Genomic DNA, 26445 nt, shown 5'->3' on the forward strand with positions numbered 1-26445 from the left:
TTCCATCATTGGAATGTACTTAACTAACCTCCTATTGTCGGATATTATAAGTAGCATTCCAGTAAACTCATTTCTATGTAAGTCTTTGGCCACAACTCTTAGTAATTACTTATGATAGATTCCTAGAAACAAAATTACTGGGTCAAAGTATAGGAATAGTGTTAAGTTTCTTAATACATTTTGCCAAACCACTCTTTCTAAAGAATGCCTATCAATTTATGCTCCCACCAGTAGTGACTGAGATGCCTTGGCTTGCTAGGTTCTCATCCACATGGAGGACTGCTGTTTTTCATCTTAGCCAGTATAATAGATACTTCTGCTGTTGGCACAGGTGGTGTGGCCCAGTGGTGGGGAAGGGGGGTAGACTGGTAGTCAGACACCTGGGCTTGAATTTTGGGTCTTCCTTTAGTCCGCTCTGTGACTGTGGAAAACCCTTTGCAGGAAGGATAAACACTTGGAATGGTAATGACTCCCCAAATGAGACAATAGATACAAAAATGCCCTGTAAATGTAAAATGTAAGGTTTTCTTATTACTGTCATTTATTATTACTACCCATTGCTACTAGTACCTAAGAAAAATTAGCAATTGCATATGCAAATTATAAACAAAAAATGAAACGTATGGAAATGTTGATTTAAGGTTTTCTTTTTAAAAAATGAGAGAAAGTGGGCGCTGGGTGGCTCAGTCAGTTAAGCGTCTGCCTTCGGCTCAGATCATGACCCCGGGGTCCTGGGATGGAGCTCCCTGCTCAGCAGGGAGTCTGCTTCTTCCTTTCCCTCTGCCCCTCCCCCTGCTCTTGCTCTCTCTCTCTCTCTCTCAAGTAAATAAATAAAATCTTTAAAAAAGAGAGAGAGAGAGAGAGAAGGTGACTTTCTTATTAGCATATTTTGTCACATTTCTTTCTGAGCTCACACACAAAAAATTATGCAGTTTCTGAAATCTCAGATGAGCCCAACTGTAATATACGAAATAAAGTTGGCCATTGTCTTGGATCATGCAGACTAAACCACTAGTTCACACTTTTATGGAAGGTGGATTCAGGTGTCAGTGGTCATTAGGTGGAGATGGCAGAAACTCAGGAAAATTTTCAGTCTTAACAGACACAACTCAGTACGAAGCCTTCACTAATCAGGCCACTCTGCTCCCATCATTCCACCATGTGATCCACCATCCACATTCTTTCCCTCTTCTCCCCATTGATCTCTAGCTGCTTATCCCTTGAGATTTGCCCAGGATCCGCTTTCTCCTGAAGCCTTTCCCAGCTACCCTGGGAGTGAAAGCTTTCTCTTTTCTAGATTCTTCCCTGTGAACCCCCCCAGGCCAGCTCTGGATTGCCCACTGCTTTGTAAACTCCCTTCATCATTTCTAGTGTGTCAATATTTGCTCCTTATCTACACTGTCAACAGTTCTAAGAGAGAGATTCTTCCCTTGCATTTGCAGCTCTGTGCACACTCTTGGCCCTAAATCAAGTTGCCCCTGAGGTTGACAAAGACAGAAAATTTTACCCGGGGCCAAGAAGTCACTTTCCCAGTAACTCCCGCTGGGGAAACTTGCTCTAGACCCTGTCTCTCTTGGCGTGAGGGGCAGGGAGGGCAGATCAGTGTCTCCAGCCACATTGCTTCTGGGGACTATTTTTCCTTCATTAACTGTGCTGACAGGATAAGAATAGCTCACAACCCAGCAGCAAAACTAATGTGGACAGTTTTATTCTTTCCTCATTTTTTTCCTCACCCTACTCCTCCTGAGTCACCTTTTCCCCTCCTTGCTAAATATATATCTCCTTTCTGATTAAATGTCACTGTTTTGTGTTGTGTTTTAAACAAAGCTAAGGAAGAGGTTGGGTTTTGGTATAATCATGATTCCAAAAGAAATATTAGTGTTCTAAAGGCAACGGTGGCATATTCACATTTTGGAGAAGGCGAAGCATGATTACATTTCAGTGTCAATTCTAGATACGTTCCAATTTCCAAAGGCTTAGTTAGGACATGTGTGACTGTAAGAAATAGAAAGCACCCCAATGACTCCAGTCAGAGGACTGAGTAGAGGTGGAGGGAGCCACACCAGCCTTTCCGGCACATCAAGCTTGAAATGTGTGATTTATGAAAGAGAACCCTGGTTTTAAAGGCAGTGAGAAGAACTGTGCTTGACGAAGGAGTTGTTACCATGTAGAGAGGTAAAATTTTTTGTTGCCCGTCAGGCAACTGGTAGAGTTCAGAGAGCCTTTCTAGTTTTGAAGAGCTGTGAGAGAAGGCTGCTGATGCCTGGATTCAGCCCTTGTGGGACGTAAGGACAGCAACCATGTATGTCTACAACTCGGGCATTAGGTCCTGGGCAATGACCCAAGACAACTTTCCTCAGACTTTACAACACAGTTACAAAAAAGAGCATTTGGCAAGTGTCCTGAGAAGAGGTTCTGAGAAAGAGCTCGGCAGCCCAGCCAAATATAATCGCCTCCCAAAATTAGGTCAAAGTTGTCAGCATTAGTTGAAGACCTGGAGGCAAAAGTCAGAGCACTCACCAGTCAATCGGTAAACAAATTCATCATTGGCCTTCTTCAGAAACCAGTCCGGGGGATCTCTTCTGTTTTACCGGCAAGAACGTTTTAAGAAAATATATGAGAAGGACAAGTTGAAATCGAAGTTGGCCCTCGCCACGACCAAAGGAAATCATTCTGTAATCCAGAACTTCCAACTACTTCTTTCTTTCCATGCCATTTCACATTTTGTTTTCATTTTAGTGCGCTTTTATTTTTAGAATCCTCTCTTAACTTTTTTCACCACCCCTGCAACGAAGACTCTAATAAGGGTGTGAACAGCGCCCAGCACGTGGTTTTGCACAGTCTGGGGAGCAGTAGAGCTTAACCTTGCCTCCCAGACTCAGCCCTGCCAATCCCATGCCACCCACCCACCGCCTTCCGGCCTCCAATCTTCTCAGTTTCCCCAAACACAGGCGAGGTGGAGCCGAGCTATCTCTGACATCATTAACAGTGAGCAAGAGATGAAGTAGCAGTCCACCAAGACCTAGTTCCAGGCGTAAAATTAATACTGCCTCAGACTCTAATCCCGTGTGGTAGATCAGTCCCGGGGTTAACAGGATACGCCCTCGTTACACCATAGATCTTGTTTCCCAGGTCCCGCAGCTGTTGGACTGGAGGAAATGAAAAGGAAGCACAGCAGTCCTTCTGACAGATTCTCTTTCTGTGGCAATCAGATGAGACGAAGTCTGTGAAGGGACTTTGAAAATAATACAGAGTCAGGAGATGTGAGGCCATAAAAGAGAGATGGTCCAAGGACCACGTGACTACCTCTGGCCCCAAAGCTTGTACAACGCAATACACGCGATCTCATGTAATGCATTCAATAGGTCTGGTGCTCCTATTGCAGGCAAAAGTTGACTAAATGCTGTCACTAACATTTTGAATTCCAAGTTCAAAAGAGAGAATTGAACTCAAACCAAAATCGGCCGGTAAAAGAGGCAATGGGGCTAAGCAAACGGCCTGGGCGCTTGCGGACATTTCCAGCCTCTGATAGTTGGTCCAGGGGCCATGTGACTACCTCTGGCCCCAAAGCTTTACGAGCAGAAGGGCTGACAGTGTGTGCATCCCTGTGGCCCAGGGTGCTTATCAACAGAGTGAGTCCCACCCCAACCTCGCCTACTTCCTGCTTCACTGCCCCTGACACCACATATTGAGAGAGAAGGCACTTGGATCCCTGAGTCCCTGGATGGAGGAGTGCCTTCCCACCTGGAATGCAAACCTTAGTCTGAAGGCTAAACCACAAAGTCCAGTGGTTATTTATTACTTAGTATAATAAAGCCAATCCTTTAAAATACATTGATTTTTTTTTTCTTTTTAATCACATTTCTTCAGGAGCTCAGTGCTCTTAAGAGATGCTCATGATGAGGGTAAGTGATTGTAAATAAGTAGATTTTGCACTGGGTCTACACCACCAGAGATCTAGGTGTTAAAGAAAAATGAGTCAATCCTAAATCAGATAATGCTTTATACAGTGAATAAACTTCTAACCTAATGGTTCAGTGGATTAAATAAAACAGCTGACTTTGGCACTCAAAGGTCTTATTCTGATACAGTCATTTATTTTCTCCAAGACCTTAAGTAATTTAACCTCTTCTCTGTGTTGGTTTTAAGATGGAGAGAAGGACCTGCCTCTGAGGGTTTTGGTGGGCAATAAAAATATCTGTAAAGCACTTTTCCGGCACAAAGTGCTGCATAAATGCTTAATGATTTCCTTTAATGATATCATGGACATGGGCACTCTACTTTTAGGTGAAATATTTTCATTTGAGTTATAGCGTATAATACTCTAGCTGTCGAGGCCTGATGGATGGCTGAACTAAGGATCTTTTGTTTTTCTGGAGTCTGGATAATTTAATCATTCTTCTTTATCTCCAGAAATTACATCTAATTAAACATATGCAGGGCTCAGATCTCACAGAGGAGGCTAATGATCATGTATATAGAGAGAGGGGACTTTGTCAGACACCATGAATGAGACCGTCTTCAGGCCATCAGTTTAGTTCATGAATTCTGCTTTTGAGGAAAAATTCTGCTTTTGGGGCACTTTTTTTTTTTAATAACTTACTCTGATTTAGAAAATCACAGCCTTATGTTATACTGAGTCCAGGTTAGAGTCTCAAAGGGTGGGCATTTACTCTCTCACACAGCTGGGCATTTTATTCTCTAGAGCCAGAAAGAGAGCATTTGATCAAACATACCCATCTACCATGGAGGAGCCACTTTCTTTTCTGTAATTATTATCCAAAGCAAAAAGTAGGAAGGAAAAAGGCAGTGACAATTTTTTTTTTACAAAAATATATTTATGAGAGTGCCTGGCTGGCTCAGTGAGCGGAGCATGTGAGTGACGTTGATCTTGGAGTTGTGAGTTCCAGCCCCATGGTGGGTGTAGAGCTAACTTAAAAATGAAATATTTAAAAAAAAAATGTAAACATAAAATCCTTTTATTATTTTCTATGCGTGTCATAATCTAAATGAGTTTGAGAACCTCTACCCTACAGGTCAGTTTGTGAACTTTTAAGACTTCATTCCCATCCATGCTTCCCAACTCCGAATTATTCCAATTTTCAAACACCAGCTGTGCCTTTCCCCTTTCCCATGCTTCCTCTGTTGACAGCTCCCGTCTACCCATGCGAACCTTGTGCCAGATTTTGTACAACACAATACATGTGATCTCATCTAATGCATTCAATAGGTCTGTCGGGTGGGAGTTCTTTATCCCATTTTTCAGATAAGATAATGATGCTCAGCAAAGTTAAATAATTAGGCCCAAGTCATGCAGCTAGTAAGAAGCAGATCCTGGATTCAAATATGGTGTAGCTGTTCCCACGGTTAGCTGGATAAGGCCCCTCTCCACCCCCGCCCCCAATGTGCCTTTTCACAGAGCTTGGTCCTTAGATGGTGAGGAAGGGAAGGCGGAGGATGGAGAAAGGAAGGTACGCAAAATTACTGCTCCTTCTTAGAAAGAAAGAAGATTTAGTGCTGGAAACAACCCTTCAGATTTTCCAGCTACTTTCCACGCGTTTTAGAAGAGGAAACAGATACTCCGACAACTGAAATGGTTTTTACAAGGTCATCCCTGTACCTTGAATAAATAAAAACTAAACACAGTATGTAGGGCTCTGACTCAGTATCCAGGATTTTCAACTCCCGTGTCCATTCTTTCCACCATAGTATTCCCTGCCCCGCTCCACCCCCATTTAAAATAATAATAATAATAATAATTTAAATGAGTGAATTTACCTCTTAGTAAAAAAATACATATATATAGTTTCAACTCTTACGATGGCCTGGACCAGCCATCTGTCATATACACTTGTGTGGAGGGAAAGGCCAACTTCTGGATTCATTCATTGTTCATTCAACTCATGTTTTAGAGCATTTCCCATATACAGAGCTCTGTGTCAGGGTCAGGAGACAGTACCAAACTGGGCTGATTGCTCCCTGCAGATATGAACAGTTTTTAGCCTAATGAATGTAAAATTTGAAAGATTTGACTCTTCTATCATACACCATGCGTCAAGAGGAAAAAATAGTGAAGTTGATCCAAAACATTGATTCTTACCATAGTATTCTTTTAATACTTGAATCCTTTGCCTATTTCTTTTTTTATTTTTTAAAGATTTTATTTATTTATTTGACACAGAGAGACACAGCGAGAGAGGGAACACAAGCAGCGGGAGTGGGAGAAGGAGAAGCAGGCTTCCCGCTGAGCAGGGAGCCTGATGTGGGGCTCGATCCCAGGACCCTGGGATCATGACCTGAGCTGAAGGCAGATGCTTAACGACTGGGCCAGCCAGGCGCCCCTGCCTATGTCTATAGTAACTGATCCATTTTTAAATATGGCAAAGGAAAGTGTTTCATTTATTCAATGAATACTTGTTGCACACCCACTGTGTGCAAGGAAATTTCTAGTCAGTTAGTTTCGATGAAATGCTAAACAAAATAGACAAAAATATCTACCCTCATGGAGATGACATCCTAATTGGGAGAGACAGGAAAGAAAGAATGACCACAATGAATAAGTAAATTATATAGTATTTTAGAAGGTGATGTGGGTTAGAGAAAAACAAAATGTCAACGGAGAAGCGGAGTTTGGAATTTGGAGGGGAAGTGAGGCAGATTGCGATTCTAAATAGGATGGCCTCGCTGACAATATTTGATCTTACTGGAAGGTGAGACCGCTAGGCTTGTGGGGAGAAGAACATGACAGTAGAGTGAACAGTCAGTGCCAGGCCCTAAGGTAGGAGCAATCAGCAGGCCGTGTTGCTGAAGCAAAGTGAGCAGGAGGGAGAGTAGAAGGAACGAGGTCAGGGAGCTAACAGGGCGGGCACTGTGGCTCAGGCAGGGCCTCGAAGCCCACTGTGAGGACCTGGCTTTACTTTACATCAAAGGGGGAGTCTTTGGGGGGACTGTGGGCAGATCAGTGACAGGAAGAGACTTGGGTTTCCAAGGACCATTCTGGCTTCTGTGTTGGGAACGGACTTCAGAAGCAAGGGTAGAGACAAGGAGACCAATGACGAGATACCAGAGCATCACATGGAAGTAATCCAACTGAGAGACGAAGGTGGCCCAGGCCAGGGGGCTAGCAGAGGAGAGGGCAGAAATGGTTGGATTCTGGATACATTCTGAAGAAAGAGCCACAGATTTTCCTGGCGGGCTGGCTGGCGTGGGGAGGGGTTGAGGGAAAGAGAAGAGAGCAGGCCGATGCCAAGGTTATTAGCCTGAGCAGCTGGAAGACCATTTTCTGGATGGGGGAGCCTGGGGGGAGAGCCAGTTTGCAGCAGTGAATTCAGGAACCGGGGTGTGGTCGTGTGAGGGGTGTGAACCTGTCTTAGGAGGAAGATGTCAGTTTGGGAGTTAACCCCCCCCCCCCCGGGGAAGCCTGGAGACTGGACAAAGAGCACTAAGGGGCTTACGCTATTTGGTAAAAACTGATGAGAAGGACCGCTCATCTAAACAGAGAATTTCATTTTCCCAACGATGTAAGAAGAGGGAGAGACGGTTAAGAGCAAAAGGATTGTTTGATAATGATTTGTTGTTTGTTTGTTTGTTTTTAAACAGCCCTTGAAAGAAAAACAAAACCAGGGAAGCACATTTAATTTTTAAATTTATTTTTCTCTATTATGGTCACAGCCTTTGGCCAGGGGCCCGAGGCGTCTGTACAGAAAACTCAGAAATGTTTGGGCGAGAAGCAAAGCATGGAATTTTTGTGTGCATGAAAATACTGGCAGACAAAACCAGAAAGTGCAGTAAAGTCCCAGAGCCTGCTTTCGTTAGTTACTGTCACCGGAGGACTGTTTCACGTCTGCAGAGCCGGCCCCGTATCCAAAAGAGAGAGGGCACCCGCGGGTCCTGAGGGAGAGAGACCCCTAAGTAAGCGCCGGCAGACGCTTACATAAAAGTTTCTACCCTTCTGAAATCTATCACCATTACCATCGTGAATGAGAGACTGAGCCTCCCCCACTATTCTAGAATCTCCTCAAAATGGTAAAAGAAAAATAAGAAAAAGAAAAACCGGGATCGCGAGGTTCCCCGTGCCACGTCATTCAGCGCGGCGTTCGTCCCCTAAGTAGCAGTGGCAAGTCGCCTGGGCCCCTCCCTCCGCGTACCGGGGAGAAGCGCGCGCCCTGCAGGGGGCAGCTGTCCGGGGGAGGCCGCTCGCTGCACGCCCTGCTCCGCAAGGGCACCGCCTTCTCGGGCGGCTGCCCGCTGGCCTCACCTCTGCATCCTGCCATCCCACGCTGCCGACACAACCGGCTGAAGCTTTGTGGCAAGGAATCCAGCAATAGGAGGCTTGCCCTCCTAAAGTGACTGTGCGCCCCGGAAGTCACTCTCTCGCCGCAGTGAGTCGGGCTCTGTGTCGGCCACATCCCCGGAGCTGCAATCCGCGGCAGTGTGCACGGCCGTGCAGTGCGCTCCCAGCATTCTTCAGCTTTGCAGGCTTCCCCAAAGAGCACTCTGGTGCTTCCTTCCCTCTAGGGTGCTCCAACTGCTACATATCAAAACGATTTCTTTTTTTTTTTTTGGTCAGATTACACAAGCCCAAGGCGACGAGTGCCCAATAACCCAGATGTTGAGTGACGCTGCACCAATCTCCTCTCACTTTGTGACTTTAAATTCCCCTGTAAGCTATAGATGGGAACCCCGTGTGTCTATATCTCCACAAGCCAGTCCTCTCATTCCAAGCCATCCTCCCAGGCAATTCGTATTCTGCCGGCATCAATGCGGCCGCTGTAATTGCTCATAAAGCCATCCATGGGACTTGGCGGCAGGCGCCTTTCCTAAGCTCTGTAATTAATTCTTGGAAAGCCATAGAAGGAGCTTGTTCAGAGCACTGTTAAATCAAAAGCAGGCTTCCTGTTGGCCTGCTCAGATGGAGCCCTCGCAGTTTAAAACAGATAATGAACCAGGCTGAAGAAATCTCCTAACAACCATTCATTCTCCAGCTGTGGAGTCTATGTGCCACCCAAGACAGAAATAGCGTGCATGCGCCATATGCTGATGCAGAGATCACTGTTCTTCTGATGCACAGAAGACCTTGGAGCATGAGCTTTAACTATTGGCCGGACACTGGTTTGCTTACATTATTTTCTTTAACTCATTGGTTTGCTTGTTTGTTTGCTCATGGACACTGAGCTTGTTTTGAATAAAAACATTTCAGAAAGCTGTGTGGGTGGGGCATGTATCATGAGCTGAAGGGGCAGACTAGCCAAGCTGGTCGATGGGCCTTGGTCCGAATGCATGAGCTCAAACTGGGTAATAATACTAAAGCTGCAGTTTATTGAGTGACAGCTACGTCCAAACAGTCTTTCACCCTTGTGCATATATCCTCCCAAGAGCCCTAAGAAGACAAAGTGATTGCCTCTATCATACAGATTAGAGCCTGGTGTTACAGTGTTGTTGTGGACCCCTGGTGATTTCATGAAAATAAGGCGGATTATAGCTTTCTTTCTCCATGTCTAAATAGAACTGCTTAGGTAAAAGCACAGTGCCTTATACACATTAAATACTCAATAAATGTGCTTACTGACTCAGTGAAACTCGCACTTAGTCACTAGTTTTAAAAAGGGAACTGGCCAATTTTCCATAGTAGTGGTTCTCCACTGGGGGTGATCTTGCTACCTAGGGAACATCTGGCAATGTCTAGAGACATTTTTAATTGTCACAGTTGGGGAGAGGGGCTTTGCTACTAGCATCTGTTGGGTAGAGGCCAAGGATGCCGCCAAACATTCTACAAGGCACAGGGCAGCCCCTCCCCACAAAAAACTATCCAGCTCAAAATGTCAGTCGTGTTAAAGTTGAGAAATCCCGATCGATAGCGAAAGTCAACCAATAGATCAACATTTGTTGATTAATATTTAAGTTATCAAACGTCAACCCCACCCCCCAAAATGGTTAACCCCAGAGGCTCTGATGTAGGATTGTACACTAGAACTGGCCAAAGATGTGTCCTTTACATTCCAAAATCTAGACAAGTATCTAGCACAAATATTAACGCCATACACCTTGGTTTGGGAGATACCTGAGAAAGATCAGGATGCCAAGCTCAATCTTGTATATGGGAGTTAATTTTGAATTATCATGTGAAATGAAAACCCGGCCACTATACCAGTATAAAAATAGGCTGCCCCTAACACGCATACCAACTCAGAAGAAAATTTCAACAAATTCCAAAGAAGCAATGACATAGAGACCAGGCTGTCTATCCACAATAATATAAAAACTATAAACCTAGGATAAACATGAAAGCAAAAATTTTAAAACAGTATTTTTTAGAAAAGAAAAGATACATATCTAAATAATTCTTGGATTAAGGAATAACTCATACTACTTTTATCATTTGCTTTTGTCACTTAATAAATCTATCATAAACACTTCTCCCGTACCTTTTTAAAAAGATTTTATTTATTTATTTGAGAGAGAGCGAGAGAGAGAGAGAGCACAAGAAGGGGAGGAGGGGCAGAAGAAGACAGAGAAGCAGACTCCCCGCTGAACAGGGAGCCCGATGTGGGACTCAATCCCAGGACCCTGGGATCATGACCTAAGCCAAAGGCTGACACTTAACCGACTGGGCCACCCAGGCTCCCTCTCCTATACTTTTAAAATCTGTTCTAAAATATGACTTTTTGGGGCACCTGGGTGGCTCAATCGGTTAAGTGTTGACTCTTGATTTTGGCTCAGGTTATGATCTTAGGGTCGCGAGATTCAGCCCCATATTGGGCTATGTGCTCAGTGCAGAGTCTGCTTGAGATTCTCTCTCCCTCTCCCTCTTCCTCTCCCCCTGCTCTCTCTTTCTCTCAAATGAGTAAATAAAATCTTTTTAAAAAAAATAAAATATGACTTTTCAGGGCAGCATGATATTCTAACACATGGATGGCATATAATTTATTTAACTAACCCCTTATTTAGGCATATTTACATTATTTTCTATTTTTAGCTATGATAAATCATACTATCATGAACATGAAACATTAACATTTTTACTAAATTGCTCACAAATATATTTTGCACCATTCAGTTCTTCTTATGTTGCTTAATTAGAATATTCCCAGCTGTACAACTTTGTCTGAAGGAAGAGTAACCATAAAAGAAAGAAATTGAGAGAGAGAGAGAGAGAGAAAAGAAACCCTGCATTCTAGATCTTTCCACAACTACGATTGCTCAAGGAAAACATCCAGCCAGGTGCTAGTGGTCTGTGTCAGCATTTGAAGAAGAACAAGGCAAAGGCCAGTATAGATACTGCATTATCATATGCCGTCCTTATAAGTTTGTAGATCTCACACGTTCACATGTAAATAACAGGTGTCAAGTGATCTCCACAAGCTGCCTCTAAATCGAACTAAGAATGCTATCACTGAAGCCAGGCAAGCTGGAACAGCAAGGGCTGATCATACGTCAAACGATGATATGAGTTTCATTTAACACCGAGGAAACAAGCATTTCTAGATAACTACAGATCCTGTAAGACAAACAATTCTGGAAAAGGGGAAATAGATGGGTGAGACAAAACTAAAAGGAGGAAAACGGGATGCAATTCATCAGGACTGAAAATATCGGCAGTCCCGGCACAGGGCATTAGCCGAGTAACCAGGTGAGGTGCATGTGAATGTTGACACGATCCACACTGCCTGAACTCTGAGGGAAGCACCGGGCAACGCCTGTCAGGAGCCCACCCTGGCTTCAAACTGCCTTGGCTCGCTTCCGGTGGTAGAGCTGGGTGGCCTTGGCCAAGTTCACCAAGCCTAGGTTTCTGTATTTCTGAAGTGTCTGTAATAACATCCTCTACCTCACAGGGATGCTATGAGAATTAAATGCAAAATCCCATGTCAATAAAGGCTTTAGCATACTGTCACGCACATTCGTATGTGTTCAGTAAGCAGTCGCCATTATTACATGAACTTCAAAAGATTAAGAAAAGCCAGATGGCCGGTTGAAAAACAGGAACAGGAACTAGATGTTGTTACTATGCCTCTGTAGTAAATCCCGTAGTTCTTTTTAACACAAGGACATAAATTTAGTTTCTACAAACCGCTTTGAAAACATTCTAAATTTTAAATTGGAAGTGCTGTGAAATCCGTGTGTGGGTTTCTAATACACTCTAGTCATTAAAATAGACATTTAATTTATCTTGGCAAGCCTGCCTGTGGAACTGAGACCATTAGGGCATGAGCGCTGGTAGACCAGCGACTTTCAGGGACACGAGCGAGATCAGGTCGCCTGGGGTCACCTCCCATCGGCTGCCTCTGATTGGAGGTTGATCACATTCTTTTATAAGTGGTGAGGATACAGACCCACGCTCCATGATTTGGCAAAAAATCATAAAATTTATTTATATTTGCCAAATGCATTCCCTTGATAATGGCTGGATGCCAAAACATTGTTTTCTGTTTTGCTTTGGTTTTGTTTTGTTTTGTTTTATTTTAAGAACTTGGCTTTGAAATATGGAAATTCCCATGATGAGAGGCCACTCAGGGAGAACTGATGATCCCAAAGAATTATCAGCTACTGAGTGTTCCTCTCCACTGAGTCCATAAAACCCTTCCAACTGGAGATAGCTTTAATTTCCTTTCAGTGAGAACGCAGCCTAGCTATACCGGGCCTTTTCTTGACTTCATCATTTCCCCAGGTTGTATTTCAAAGCATCCTATCCATTTACAAAATTAACCAACAGGTAATCATCTTTCCCTTTTTAAAAGCAAGTCTGACTTCTTTGTTCTAATAATCCTAGAAATTACATATGGGCAAGATTTTTATTCCCAGAGATGTTTACCTTTGAAAAAGGGGGAAATGTCTGACCCCAAATGCTGCTTCTGGAGTGACCATCTCCTTGTGAAAGGAGACCCCTTTCCTCACGGAAGTGAAGGGGCAAATGGTTGGTCTAGGGCTTTCTCTCTGTCCCCTCGGTCTGGCTGGGTTCGTGTTGTGCCTCTGCTTAGTGGCTAATGCTTTGCCTTGGCAGAGAAATGTATTGTCTATTTTAATGCTGACCTGTGATGTTTTATTCACATTTTAAATCTTTTATGGCCTGTGGTTCCCATGAGATTTCCCCTTTTGTTAGCATTTTTTCCTGATTCGTATTGATTCTCTATTTTGCCAAAGGGTTAGGAAACCTAGTGCCCTGTTGGCATCATTGCGAAGAATCCGGTGGCTGTTTTCCTCCCCACAAAAGCAGTATCTATAGCCATTTAATTACATAGTTTATTTTTAAATCAAGTATGAAAGAACCGGGGATCATCTTTCACTTAAAGTCAGCTTAGCATGTTCACAGAACGTCAAACATTCTCAGTTCCTTCAGTTATTGAAATGGGTGTCCTCATCTAAAAGAAAATCAGTACATCTGGTTTTACCCAGCCTAATGTCACAAGATTTTACTGTATACCAGTTTCTTTCTTCAGATAGAAATAGGGTCCATAACTTCAAAAACTGTCAAAGAGAAATAAATACGCTCTGTGGGAGAAATAATAACTCTAGACCTTCCGGTTGCAAAATAATTCTCCTACCTTCCATCAGACACAGCCTGTCTATAACGGTGGCTCCAAACTTCCTTAAATGTGCAAACTGAAGCTGTTCTTATATTTTATATCTAGAGGAATACCAAGGTGTTCTCTGGCAATTGAATTTTTATGAAATAAAAAGTGTTATTCATAGGTATGATCAATAGAGAACAGGCAGGTTATGTCTAACAATTCGTTTTTTCAAAGGCCAAAATCCATGTATCCAGAGACCGTTGATTGTGTAGATTAGAGAGAAGGGTTACTTCAATGTGGAATGGGCCTTTCTGGGCCACCCGGAATTCCCAATCTCTCACATTTCCTTATTTCAAAACTTACTACAGCACTACAGTAACCAAAACAGTGTGGTACTGGCCTAAAGACAGACATGTAGATCAACAGAATAAAGTAGCCCAGAAATAAACCCTCACATTTATGGCCAAATGATTTTCAACAAGAATACTAACACTATTCAATGGGGAAAGGACAGCCTTTTCAACAAATGGTGTTGGGGAACCTGGATATTCACATGAGAAACAATGAAGTTGTACCCTTACCTTGCACCATATATAAAAATTAATTCAAAATGGATTTCTTAGAGGAAAACATACAGGAAAACCTTTATGACATTGGATTTGGCAATGATGTCTGTTGCCAAGAGCATAGGCAACAACAGCGAAAACAGACAAACTGGACTGCATCAAAATTTAAAACTTCTGTGCACCAAAGGGCATAATAGAGTGAAAAGGCAACACGAAGAATGGGAGAAAATATTTGCAAGTGACATATGTGGTAAGGAGTCAATATCCAGACTGTATATTTTATTTATTTATTTTTAAAGATTTTATTTATTTATTTGACAAACAGAGACACAGTGAGAGAGGGAACACAAGCAGGGGGAGTGGGAGAGGGAGAAGCAGGCTTCCCACCGAGCAGGGAGCCCAATGTGGGGCTCAATCCCAGGACCCCGGGATCATGACCTGAGCTGAAGGCAGACGCCCAGCAACTGAGCCACCCAGGCACCCCAATATCCAGACTGTATAAAGAATTCCTAGAACTCAAGAACAAAAGTCAAACAACCCGACTAAAAAAATAGGCAAAGAATTTGAATGGACATTTCTCCAAATAAGTTATACAAACAGCCAATAAGCACATGAAGAGATGATCAATACCACAAATAACGAGGAAAATGCAAATCAGAACCGCAATGAGATACCACCTCACAATAGGATGACTATTGTCCAAGAAAACCCAGAAAATAACAAGTGTTGGCAAGGATGTGGACAAATTGGACCCCTTTGTGCACCATTAGTGGGGAAGTGAAATGCTGCAGATGCTGTGAAAAACAGTTTGGTGGTTCCTCGAAAAATTAAAAATAAAATTGCAGTATGATCCGCCGATTCCACCTCTGGGTGTACAGTCAAAAGATTTGAAAGCAGGGACTTGAAAAGATTCTTTGTACGCTCCTGGTTACAGCAGCATTATTCACAATAGCCAGGGGGTGGAAGCAACTCAAGTGTCCGTGGACAGATGAATGGGTAAATACAATATGGAATACGCATATAATGGAATATGCTATTCGGCTTCACAAGGGTTGGAAATTCTGATGCATGCTACAATGTGGATGAGCCTTGAGGACGCTACAGTAAGCTAAATAAGCCAATCGTGAGAAGACAAGTACCGTTTGATTCCACTTATCTGAGTTATCTAGAATAATCAAATTCATAGAGACAGAAAGCAGATGATGGTTGCCAGGGGCTGAGGGGAGGGAGGATAAGGAAATACTGTTTAATCAGTACAGAGTTTCAGTTTTGCAAGATGAAAAGATTCCTGGAGATGGGTAGTGGTAATGATTGTGCAATGGTGTGAATGTACTTAATGCCACTGAAGTATACACTTAAAAATAGATATGATGGTAAATTTTATGTTAGCTGTACTTTATCACAATTTTTTAAAAGGTTCAAATCTTGCTAGTCTTATATCCTATAAGACTCAGTCATCATCATTCAGTAAGCCCATTTCAAATATTAACTTTGAGGGACGCCTGGGTGGCTCAGTCAGTTAAGCATCTGCCTTTGGCTCAGGTCATGATCCCAGGACCCTGGGATCGAGTCCTGCATCCGGCTCCCTGCTCGGCGGAGAGCCTGCTTCTCCCTCTGCCTGCCACTCCCCCTGATTGTGTTTGTTCTGTCTCTGACAAATAAATTTTTAAAAAATCTTTAAAAAACCACAAATATTAACTTTGCTTTTTATCTTAACCCTGAATCAGAGCTAGTACCCCTTCAAAATACAAAGGCACCCAAACAAGATGCTTTTACAAATGCTATGGGGAAGCAACATAGCACCCAAACCTGGATTATTTTCTCAGGAAAATTCCTGATTTCCAGCTCATCCACACCTCCCTCTTTATATCCATGTACCTTATTCAATCAACATTTATTTATTGAGGGCCTATTCTGAGCTGGGCATCAGGGACATAAGGAAAATCAGAAGCCACCAGGCCTCCCTCCACTTGAGCTTGAGCTTGAAGGGTAAGTGGAATTTGCCAAGTGGCAAAACATGGGGAATGGTATTCTCAGCAGCAGAAAGAGCACGTGTCAAGGCATGTAGTTATGAAAGAGCAGGACTATCCTGGGAAATGAGAGACATTTCCATGTGGCTGAAGGACTAGTTGCAGGGCATGGAGTTTTGGAGACATGAAACCAGCGAGAATAGTTTTCCTGCTCTCTGCCCTTCCACAGTCTCGTTTAAACAAGCTGCCTTTCTTTCCAATAGTGAAGAATTACTTCTGGGCATCTTGCATGCATTTCAGCAATAGCGGAACTAGAGAAATCTCTGTTGTGGGGTAAAAGCATGAGGAAAAGTGTCTTAGGCCAGACAAAGAAAATGCCTGCACACATGCCACCACCCCCTACTCCCAGCTCCACATCAGACATGACTAATCAATGATTGCTCTCTTTCCTTCGAAGCCACCCACAGTCCTGGTCTTGACACAGCTCTCAGGCAGGCACAACCAACCAACAGATCAAGAAGACACATTAGATGAAACCTGTTTAACATCCCTATCTTAGGGAAAAGCATTTTGCATGGTTTGGCTGAACCATGTTGAATATACAGCAAGTAAAATCTTTGTCACTTGTTAGCTCTCAGGAATTTATGGTGGAAATCTAGACTACATGGATAAATCAAGGCTGAATCTTCTCATGCTGAATCTTACTTTAACCTTCGCAAACTTACATCTTCAAGTACCTTCTAAGTATTCACTAACACCGTATATATTTGCTGCATGTACTACTCACAATAACTTGGCAAATCAGGCACCTGCATTCCTGTTTAAGAAAAGGAAAATTTGACACAAATATCTAAGTAATACCTTAGGTTATCTAAGGTTAGATATCTAAGGTTAGATATCTAAGGTCAGATCTAAGATATAGATCAGATCTAAGATCTAAGGTTAGATATAAATATCTAAGGTTAGAAAGAAGCAAAGTGAGGATGTGAATACCTATAACCTTTCTACCACATCATATTACCACCACATTATGCTAATTAATTACAGAATAGGTATCGCTTTCATTGCCTCATTTTGCATTTAGAGCGGGTTTGGTCAAGAAGTCAAGAAATTGCTCAAAAACTCAAGGATGTTTACAAAGTCAAAACACAGAACTCAAAGGGACATTGGCCACAAATCCTAAGGATATTTTTATGCATGAAGCTCAACAAAATTCAATCAGCATGAAGATCACACATGACCCATAATTGTTGCTCTTGAAAACTTCTGATGGGGTCAGAGAAGTTATGGGATTCCATCTTGTTCTAAGAATCAGGTGTTCACCATGATATTGACATTTTTTTTCCTCTGCACCCAGTCAAGTAGGACATGGTGCTCTTTCTAGTGTCAAGCATTCAACAGCAGTTCAGCTCATCCCAGGGGACACCTTCTTGTCTGAAAAGGGAAACCACAAAAGGTTCTTGCTACCGACGGGTAATTGCTGTTATCCGTACTTGAGTCAAGTTGATTTGAGTTCAGTATCTGTCCATTACTCTGGGGAGAATTCCCCTCTGAGTGAAGGATGTAAAGGTGGTTCTCCCCTGAGGTCTCACTCCAGGCAAAGCTGACCTTCCTGAGGTGGCTCTCTTAACGTGTGTATTCATTGGACAATAATTGTATCAGACTTTTTCAAAGTCTTTATTTTTTTTTAAAGATTTATTTTATTTGAGAGAGAGTGAGCACGAGTGGAAGGGGCAGAGAGAGAGGGAGAGAGACTCTCAAGCAGACTCAGTGCTGCTCATGGAGCCCCCCAGAGGGCTCAATCCCACAATCCTGAGATCATGAGCTGAGCTGAAAGCGGGAGTCAGTGTTCAATGACTGAGCCAGCCAGGCACCCCTAAACTCTTTCTTTTGAAGATGTGTTTCATTACAGCAGAATTATTTTATAATGCTTGCTTTGAATTTTCCATTCCTAAGACAATATTTGCCAGGTATTACTAAAGAGGACACCGGTAATATAATTTCTTTAAAACTGGATTATTATCTAAGTAATTTTCAAATTCTCATTTTATATAAACATTCATCACCACAAATAAATAAATGCATCTCTCAACATTTCTTCTTACTATGAAGAAGCCAATGAGTATTTGGCAGGAAAGCCACACGACTCACAGTACTTTCCCTTAGGGCTTCAGGAGTAAATATTTTCCGCTATCAGTATCTACAGTCACAAATGACAACAGGAATCACTAAATCCACATTTCAGAGCTGATTAAGACACACTAGTGAAGTTGTAAGGAGGACTGGTTTTTCTGCCAAGATGATGAAAATGATATGAAATTCAGGTCGTTGAAATCAGGGATTAGTGGCTCACTCACACCAAGGGCAGTGGAAGCGGGTGCTCCTAGAGTAATAGGACATGCCCTAGACTGGGAGGAGAGTGCTTGTGCTCCAGTCCCAGCCCCAACTCTTGTGACCCATGTGACTGTGGACCATGATCAGCGAAATGGAGATGAAAATATCACCTTGCTTTCTCCTCCGTAAGATTGTTACGAAGACAAATGAGATCGTGCATGTAACATGCTGGGAAAGTTATAAACTGCTCTATCGAAGGCAGGGTTATTTAGACCCTTCCAAAGACTGTTAGCATTCCCATTACATTAGGAATGCTAGAATTTTATATATTCAATTAACCTCTTAATACTTTGCCATCAAGCCTCCATCTCTGTATGCCACAATATGTTCTAAAGAATATCTCACCCTAGAAGCTGATGGAACACGGAGATAAAGTCACAAAGGACCTAAAAACAAACTACTACATTCCAGGTCTGTAAGTCCCACTCCCCCTCCCCCGCCACCCTCCTTCCACAGATTCTATCCCCCCCAAAATTGCCTGCAGGAGGGATGCTTTAAAAATCAACTCATAGCGGCGCCTGGGTGGCTCAGTTGGTTGAGTGACTGCCTTTGGCTCAGGTCAAGATCCTGGAATCCCGGGGTCGAGCCCCACATCGGGCTCCCTGCTCCGTGGGGAGTCTGCTTCTCCCTCTGGCCCTACCTCTTCTCGTGCACTCTCTCTCTCTCTTTCAAATAAATAAATGAAATCCTAAAAAAAGAAAATCAAGTCATACGTTATATAAGGTTAGTTCAGTTTATTTTTTTTAAAGATTTTATGTATTTATTTTTCAGAGAGAGAGAGAGAACACAAGCAGGGGGAGTGGCAGAGGGAGAGGGAAAAGCAGTCTCCCCTGCTGAGCAGAGAGCCCGATGCAGGACTCGATCCCAGGACCCTGGGATCATGACCTGAGCCGAAGGCAGACGCTTAACTAACTGAGCCACCCAGGTGTCCCGGGGTTAGTTCATTTCAAAAGAGCATGCTGTGGTAAATCCTCAGGAAAGTGAATTATTATCCTTAATCTATCTGTTGTGTAAATACAGATGTTTATATCCTGGGTTAGCTTCAACTGGATATATATATGCTGGAACTGAATGGGCTCTAGGTGTCATTTAGTCCTCAACTTCTGCTAACAAGCCACTGTACTGGATGCATGATTGTTTCGGCAGCAGCAACTCAAGAGTAAGAAGAAAGGCAATGCATCAGTTCTCCAGTTCCATGTGTGGCAATGACTCACTTGGGGCTCTAACCGCTCCGTCATGGCTCCCGGGCAAAGGATTTCTTTCCTTTTCAATGAAAGGTGACCTTAGTCGCAACCACCTAGTATATAATATTAATTCTAAATAACATAGTTTTCTTAACTACAAGTTCCCAGGAACAGATATTTTATTTCTTATTAAGCATATAATTTACCTGCGTAAACGTACCACATGCAGTTTATAGGTGCTACGTGATTATGAATTAATAGAACAAATATTCAGAAAAGAGAAACAGTAAGCACCTAGAGGGGTATGTATGTACTTACTTTAAGGATTAAATAACACTACTTTATTAATAACTAATGATGCATCAAATCTAAAACCCAAATGCTCAGCAATACTGAATCATCACTTTCGTAAAGCAAATGCCATGAATGTGAATGAATCAGTGAACAACATCATTTTCTCAGGTCCTCCTGCCTTTGCCTCTTTCTCTTTCCAAAACATCTTATCCACGGGTCCTGATGCAGAATTGTACACTGGTCCGTCTGCCAGGGAAATCAAGGCACACACTGTTTTAAGGGGACCTGGGATTTGTTTGAATGAAGTAGGCAGAGGCAGGCAGACCCAGAAGAGACTGCCATAAAAAAGAAGTTTTTTATACCATCAGATCCCTAGAAACAGAAGGCTGAGCAATGCCATGCAGGGCCCCCTGGGGAAGCATCAAGGTCAGCAGGAGGCAGAGGGAGAGAGGGGAAAACATAGGCAAGAGCCTTTCCTGTGGAAACCACAGGAAGGAAAGGACAAAGCAAGGTAAGCAGGTTTAGTCCTGGTGAGTTTGAATAATTTCAATGGTCTCTGGTGTGTAAGGGAGATCTCCAGTTGTCTGGTATTCTGGCTCTGGGGTGATTTGGGCAGGGGGATAGTGGCTCAGTGAGTAAGAACTCAACAGAGGAGATGGTTGGAGGTGTGGGCCCTGGATTGGTTGATTTGCCTAGGAAAGGTATGCTCCCACGTGGGTTGTCTACTATCTCTAGGAATTAGCTTGCTCTGGAAAGGAAAGGCTCTCCAGAATCAGCAAGGCTCCAATACGTCAAAGCCCCCCAAACAGAGTAAGAGGACATGCTTAACTGAACACCAGCTGTGATTCTCTGGGATTATATAGGAGGTGAGAAGTAAGATCCAAACATGCATTTCACCATATCCTTGAATTCCCCAGGGCCCAGGAAGTTTTGTTCTGAGAATCTGGTAGAAATGAAAACCAGAGTTACAGAAATGAAATCTTATGTGTCTAAGATTCTTTATTGAATAACCGTAAAACGATTTATTTGAGCTGATAATACTCGCAAGTCCTCAAATTAGAGTATGTATCAGTCCCACAAATGATGTGAATTAATTAGAGTGAGGTTCACTTATGTGTGACTGAAAATCGAAGTAACAGTGGCCTAAACAATATGAAAGCTTTGGTTTTTTTTTCATATAAGTGACACATGGAAGCAGGTAGTTCGGGTTGCTATGGCCCTCTGCTCCACTAAGTTGTCAGAGATCCAGGCTCCTCTGAGCTCAGGAACCAAAAATAAGAGAGTAAGAGGTGTGTATCGGCTACTTTCCAGGATGATCCCCAGACTTATCACATGATACTTCAGTTTTATCATGCTGACCAGAACGGAGTCACATGGCCATACCTAGATGCAAAGAAACCTGAGCAATGTAGTTATTTAGCTTCCCTAGAAATCAAAGCCTCTATTGATGCAAAAGAAGAAAAGATTGAGTTTGAGAGGCAACGAATGCTCCCCACCCCCGCATTCTGTGCCTAATCAACTGAATTTCTGTCACCCGTCCTTCCAAATTCCCTTCTCTTTTGTGCCACCGCCAACACCCCCCAGTGCGGTAAGCCAGAAACTTCGCAAGCCAGAAATCAATCAGCCTAAGCTTCATTTTTTTCTTTTACTGTCCACGTTCAGGCCCAAACTAAGTTTGGCTTATTCCACTTCCTAAGGGTCTCGAGCAGTTTCACAGAAGGATTACTACCCTTACCTCCCATCTGGTCCACCATCCTCCAAACTGACTGCCCAGCTCCCCTGCCCAACACCCCACATGGCCATCCCAGATCATACCGCTGTCTGCAGCAGGAGCTATTTTTCAAAATGCCTGTCTGACCACATCTCTTCCTGCCTACGGTCCTTCAGAGGCTTCTCATGGCATTCAATGTAAAGTCCAAATCCACCGGCATTGCATATAGAGCCCATCATGACGTGTAGTCCGTACCTTCTCCCTCTCCCGGTTCCCGGCCTCCGACACATACAGTCCCATGCTACAACAGCCATGCGAGATCCCGACCCCACAGGCAACTCAGTGGTGCCATGTGTTTCCACATGCCGCTATCTGGAGCGCTCTTCTCCTCTCTCTCCGTCTTTGGGTTCCTGTTTATCCTTCAAGACCTTCAAGATTACCATAGACAGACAGGGTGGCTTATGAACAACAAAATGTTGTTTCTCAGAATTCTGAAAGCTGGGAAGTCCAAGATCAAGGTGCCCACAGATTCGGTGCCTGGAGAGAGCCAGCTTCAGGGTTTATAGACAGTTGTCTTTTTGCTGTGTCTTCACATGATGAAGGGAGGTAAGGGATCTCTCTGGGGTCTCTCTTATAAGGGCACTAATCCCATTCACGAGGGCTCCACCCTCATGACCTAATCATCTCTCAAAGGCCCACCTTCTAACACCATCACACGAGGGATTAGGTGTCAACATATAAATTTTGAGGGGCACAAACATTCAATCTATAAGACCAACTTTGAGAAGTATTCCCAGATCCTCACTTCTCAAACTAGATGGACCCTGCTTCCTTGGTGTCACCCCCAAACTTTTAAATACTGACCTGCCACCGCACGGGACAAGGATTCGTATATACTTTTTTTTTTTTTTGAGATTTATTTATTTCTTTGAGAGAGAGCACAAGTGGGAAGGACAGAGGAAGAGGGAGAGAATCCCAGGCAGATTCCACACCAAGCACAGAGCCTGACGTGGGGCTTGGTCTCAGGACCCTGAGATCACAATCTGAGCCAAAACCAAGAATCAGACGCCTAACCAACTCTGCCACCCAGGAGCCCCTGTGTATACTTTTATCTATCATTTCGGCTTCTGAGTCTCTGCAGGGCAAAACTGCATTTCACTCATCTTTATAGAACCAGTACCTGACAGAATCTGGTCCTTAATAAGTGTTCATTAAATAAACAAATGCTTTGCCGAGAGGGAGATGCCCCCTGAGTTGGAGCCCCTGCTGCACACCAGTGCACCTGCACTTGCGCGTCCCTCTACTCGTAAGCCGCAGTTGACTGGTTCTCGGGCCAGCATCTCAACAGTGAACTGTGCTAACCACTGCTTGAACAGCGGCGGACCTCAGAGGGAGCAGTGTGGGGGGCACTTCCATTTACTTGTGAGGGCTCCTTTGTAAAAACAAGCAGCCAGAAGTCATCATGTCATACCAACTGTTTCAAAGTCAGATTATGATCCTTGTAGTAAAAAGAACCGGCTTTAGTTCTTACCATATAGTTTGATGATGACCCCATCCTATAATGTACCATCATGAAAACAATGGCACACCCAGGTTTGCGATAGCAGCTAGTAAGATTCAGACTCTGTGTGATTTTTGTACCTCCTACCCTGATCACTAAAGCAACATTGGCACTTTTAAAATCCGTTCGGTAACAGCGACACTAAATATTTGTATAATAATAACTATAACTATAACTAATAACAGCTGACATCGACTGCATGCTCATGCTAGGCATGGTGTCTTAAGCTTCTCCTTGCTTATCTTTCCCCCAGCAAAGCTCATCTGATCCTCCCCAGGAGGTGGACACTGAGCCCAGCCAAGAACAGGTCATGTCCTTTTGCTCACCAGTATACAACCACCCCTTAGCACAACGCCTGGCACATAGTAGGGGCTCACTAAACATTAGCTGCAGGCGTAAAGTACAACAGGCTTCCATGCTGGACAACACAGGGGGCTGTACACAATGAGCATGCTTCCAGGGCAAGGTTCGATCAAACTGGACTGTGTTCATGCCATTTCCTCTGAGGGGGGCTCTATATTGACTGATGCTAGTGCCTGAATATAATCCTTTCTGGGTTATAGCTGCAGAGTGGCTCATCAACCTTGAATAGTACCTCAATTATGTTATCATACTTTTCTGGCCTCTAGAGATGACAATCCAAAATGACTACAAAATTTAATTATTGTGTTTGTGGTGGCCATTTAAAACCAGCAATTATTAAGCCAACATTTTATAAGTGATCTGCATGTTTTTTTTTTTTTTCCTGTCCCTTTAGGGAAAGCTTTAGTACGATTCTGCCAAATATCAGTTACAACCAGGCCATGTTGTCACATGTGTATTGGGCCACTCGCCTAGCAGCTCCCTTTCCAAAACACAGAAGCTCTAGTTTGGTCTTCACAAGGTAATTTACATAGCTCCCCTGCCCCGCTCCATCTCAGGAACTTTGAAAACTTATGTGCCCTCAGCACAAATTTCAGTACTTGACATTTTTCCTAAGTTTAAATAATTTCATAGACGCATTTTCTGGTGATTGTAAATATTGAGATTTTTAAAATAAAATTGTGACATTATTCTTTTATATTTATCCAATGAAACTTAAATGTCATAGCAATTTGATACCTACAGATTATCCATTTAAAAAATATAGGAATAAGCTCTTTATTTAATAATTAGGATATATGTAGTGTTCTCTCGCTTTTGTTTTTAAAAGTGGCCCATGCCGGGTGGGAGGGACGGGGTGGCTGGGTGATAGACACTGGGGAGGGTATGTGCTATGGTGAGCGCTGTGAATTGTGCAAGACTGTTGAATCACAGATCTGTACCTCTGAAACAAATAATGCAACATATGTTAAGAAAAAAGAAAAAGAAGATAGCAGGAGGGGAAGAATGAAGGGGAGTAAGTCGGAGGGGGAGACGAACCATGAGAGACGATGGACTCTGAAAAACAAACTGGGGGTTCTGGGGGGGGGTGGGGGGGATGGGTTAGCCTGGTGATGGGTATTAAAGAGGGCACGTTCTGCATGGAGCACTGGGTGTTATGCACAAACAATGAATCATGGAACACTACATCAAAAACTAATGATGTCATGCATGGTGATTAACATAACAATAAAAAATTAAAAAAAAAATAAAAGTGGCCCATGCCCAGCGTGGAGCCCAGCGTGGGGCTTGAACTCATGACCCCGAGATCAAGACCTGAGCTGAGATCAAGAGTCAGACACTTAACCGACTGAGCCACCCAGGCGCCCCCATAGTAGGTATTTAATAAATATATGTTGTCTAATGAAACTGCCCCTTTGTTTGATATCTCAAAAGTTTTTATACCCCAGGCAACATACTTTAGAAAGATTTGAGACAGGGGAGGGTAAGAAAGAAAGAGCCTTTCTTTTGTCGAGTGGGGGAAGAAGGCTAGGGAAAGAGAGAGAGGAGAGGAATCACCTATCACCAGTGGGGCTGTTGAGGATACAGAATGAATTCTCACATTTCAATGCCCGAGTATCCTCTACAAAGTCTTCATTTACCCCCTGGGGTGTACAGGCCCCAGTCTGAAGATCCCCGGGCTTTATTACATTAACCCAAGATGTAATGCTATCATTTTAAAAGAGAGAAGTGGGTGTGTCAGCATCAGGAAGAATAAGGAAAAAGTTTCTTTCAATTGTAATCATTCCAGGCTGGAAACTTCTCCATCCAGGATCAACTCAAAAAGAAATGTTGGAAGAGAAATGTATGCTTTAACTAATTCCACAGGAGAAAAACTGGGCAAGCACATATGTGGAAGGATGTGGTGACCTCACCGATCATCATATCAAACATCTAAGAAGCCAACATCAGTGCAAACAAATTGAAATTATATTAACTCTCAAAGTAAAGATACTTAAACACACCCACATCCACACACGCAAACACACACAAAGCTTAGGAGCCACAAACCCATTCACACATTCAAATATTTATGGAATGGCTACAATGTGCCAGGAGCAGTGACAGGTGTTGGAATGTGGCAATAAATCAAGCACAGATGACCCCTGCCATCATGGAGTCTAGAATTGAAGCCAGCATGGCCCACGTTCTAGGCGTTGTGCTACAATTTATCTTCAATAAATCATATTTCAGAAACAAAGAAACCTCATGATTTGCATCGGAGAGGAAGAAACAGTATAAGAGCAAAAAAGTTTCCTACTAGTTCCTGTTTTTTTTCTATTCAAATTGTATTCAAGTTTTTCAAGGTAAGTTATCCGCAATTCATTTTATGGTGAAGCGCCTCAAATGATTTCAAAATCACTACTTGGAAGCTAGAGAGATGAACTAAATTCCATTTTCGGATTTCACAGGGTACAGATAAATCCTGGTCAACTGTTAACATCACATGGTTTAACAGCCCAAGATGGTCTTGCTTAACCATCCGCTTCGTTTTCTCTGATCCCCAGACACAACGCCGGGACACCCTAACAAGCCAATTCTCAATGGCCTTTCTTTTTTTTTTTTTTTTTAAAGATTTTATTTATTTATTTGACAGACAGAGACACAGCGAGAGCAGGAACACAAGCAGGGGGAGTGGGAGAGGGAGAAGCAGGTCTCCTGCTGAGCAGGGAGCCTGATGCGGGACTCGATCCCAGGACCCTGGGATCATGACCTGAGCCGAAGGCAGACGCTTAACGACTGAGCCACCCAGGCGCTCTCAATGGCCTTTCAAAAGCTGCATTAGCGGTCTTTCCTCTCCCCTATCACACGTGCGTGCTCACACACACACTTTTCCTCCCTCTCTCTCTCCCTCTCTC

Source organism: Callorhinus ursinus, unplaced genomic scaffold, assembly GCF_003265705.2.
Source record: "Callorhinus ursinus isolate GAN/ISIS: 27379988/994484 unplaced genomic scaffold, GSC_fseal_2.0 scaffold12, whole genome shotgun sequence".
Taxonomy (NCBI): Eukaryota; Metazoa; Chordata; class Mammalia; order Carnivora; family Otariidae; genus Callorhinus; species Callorhinus ursinus.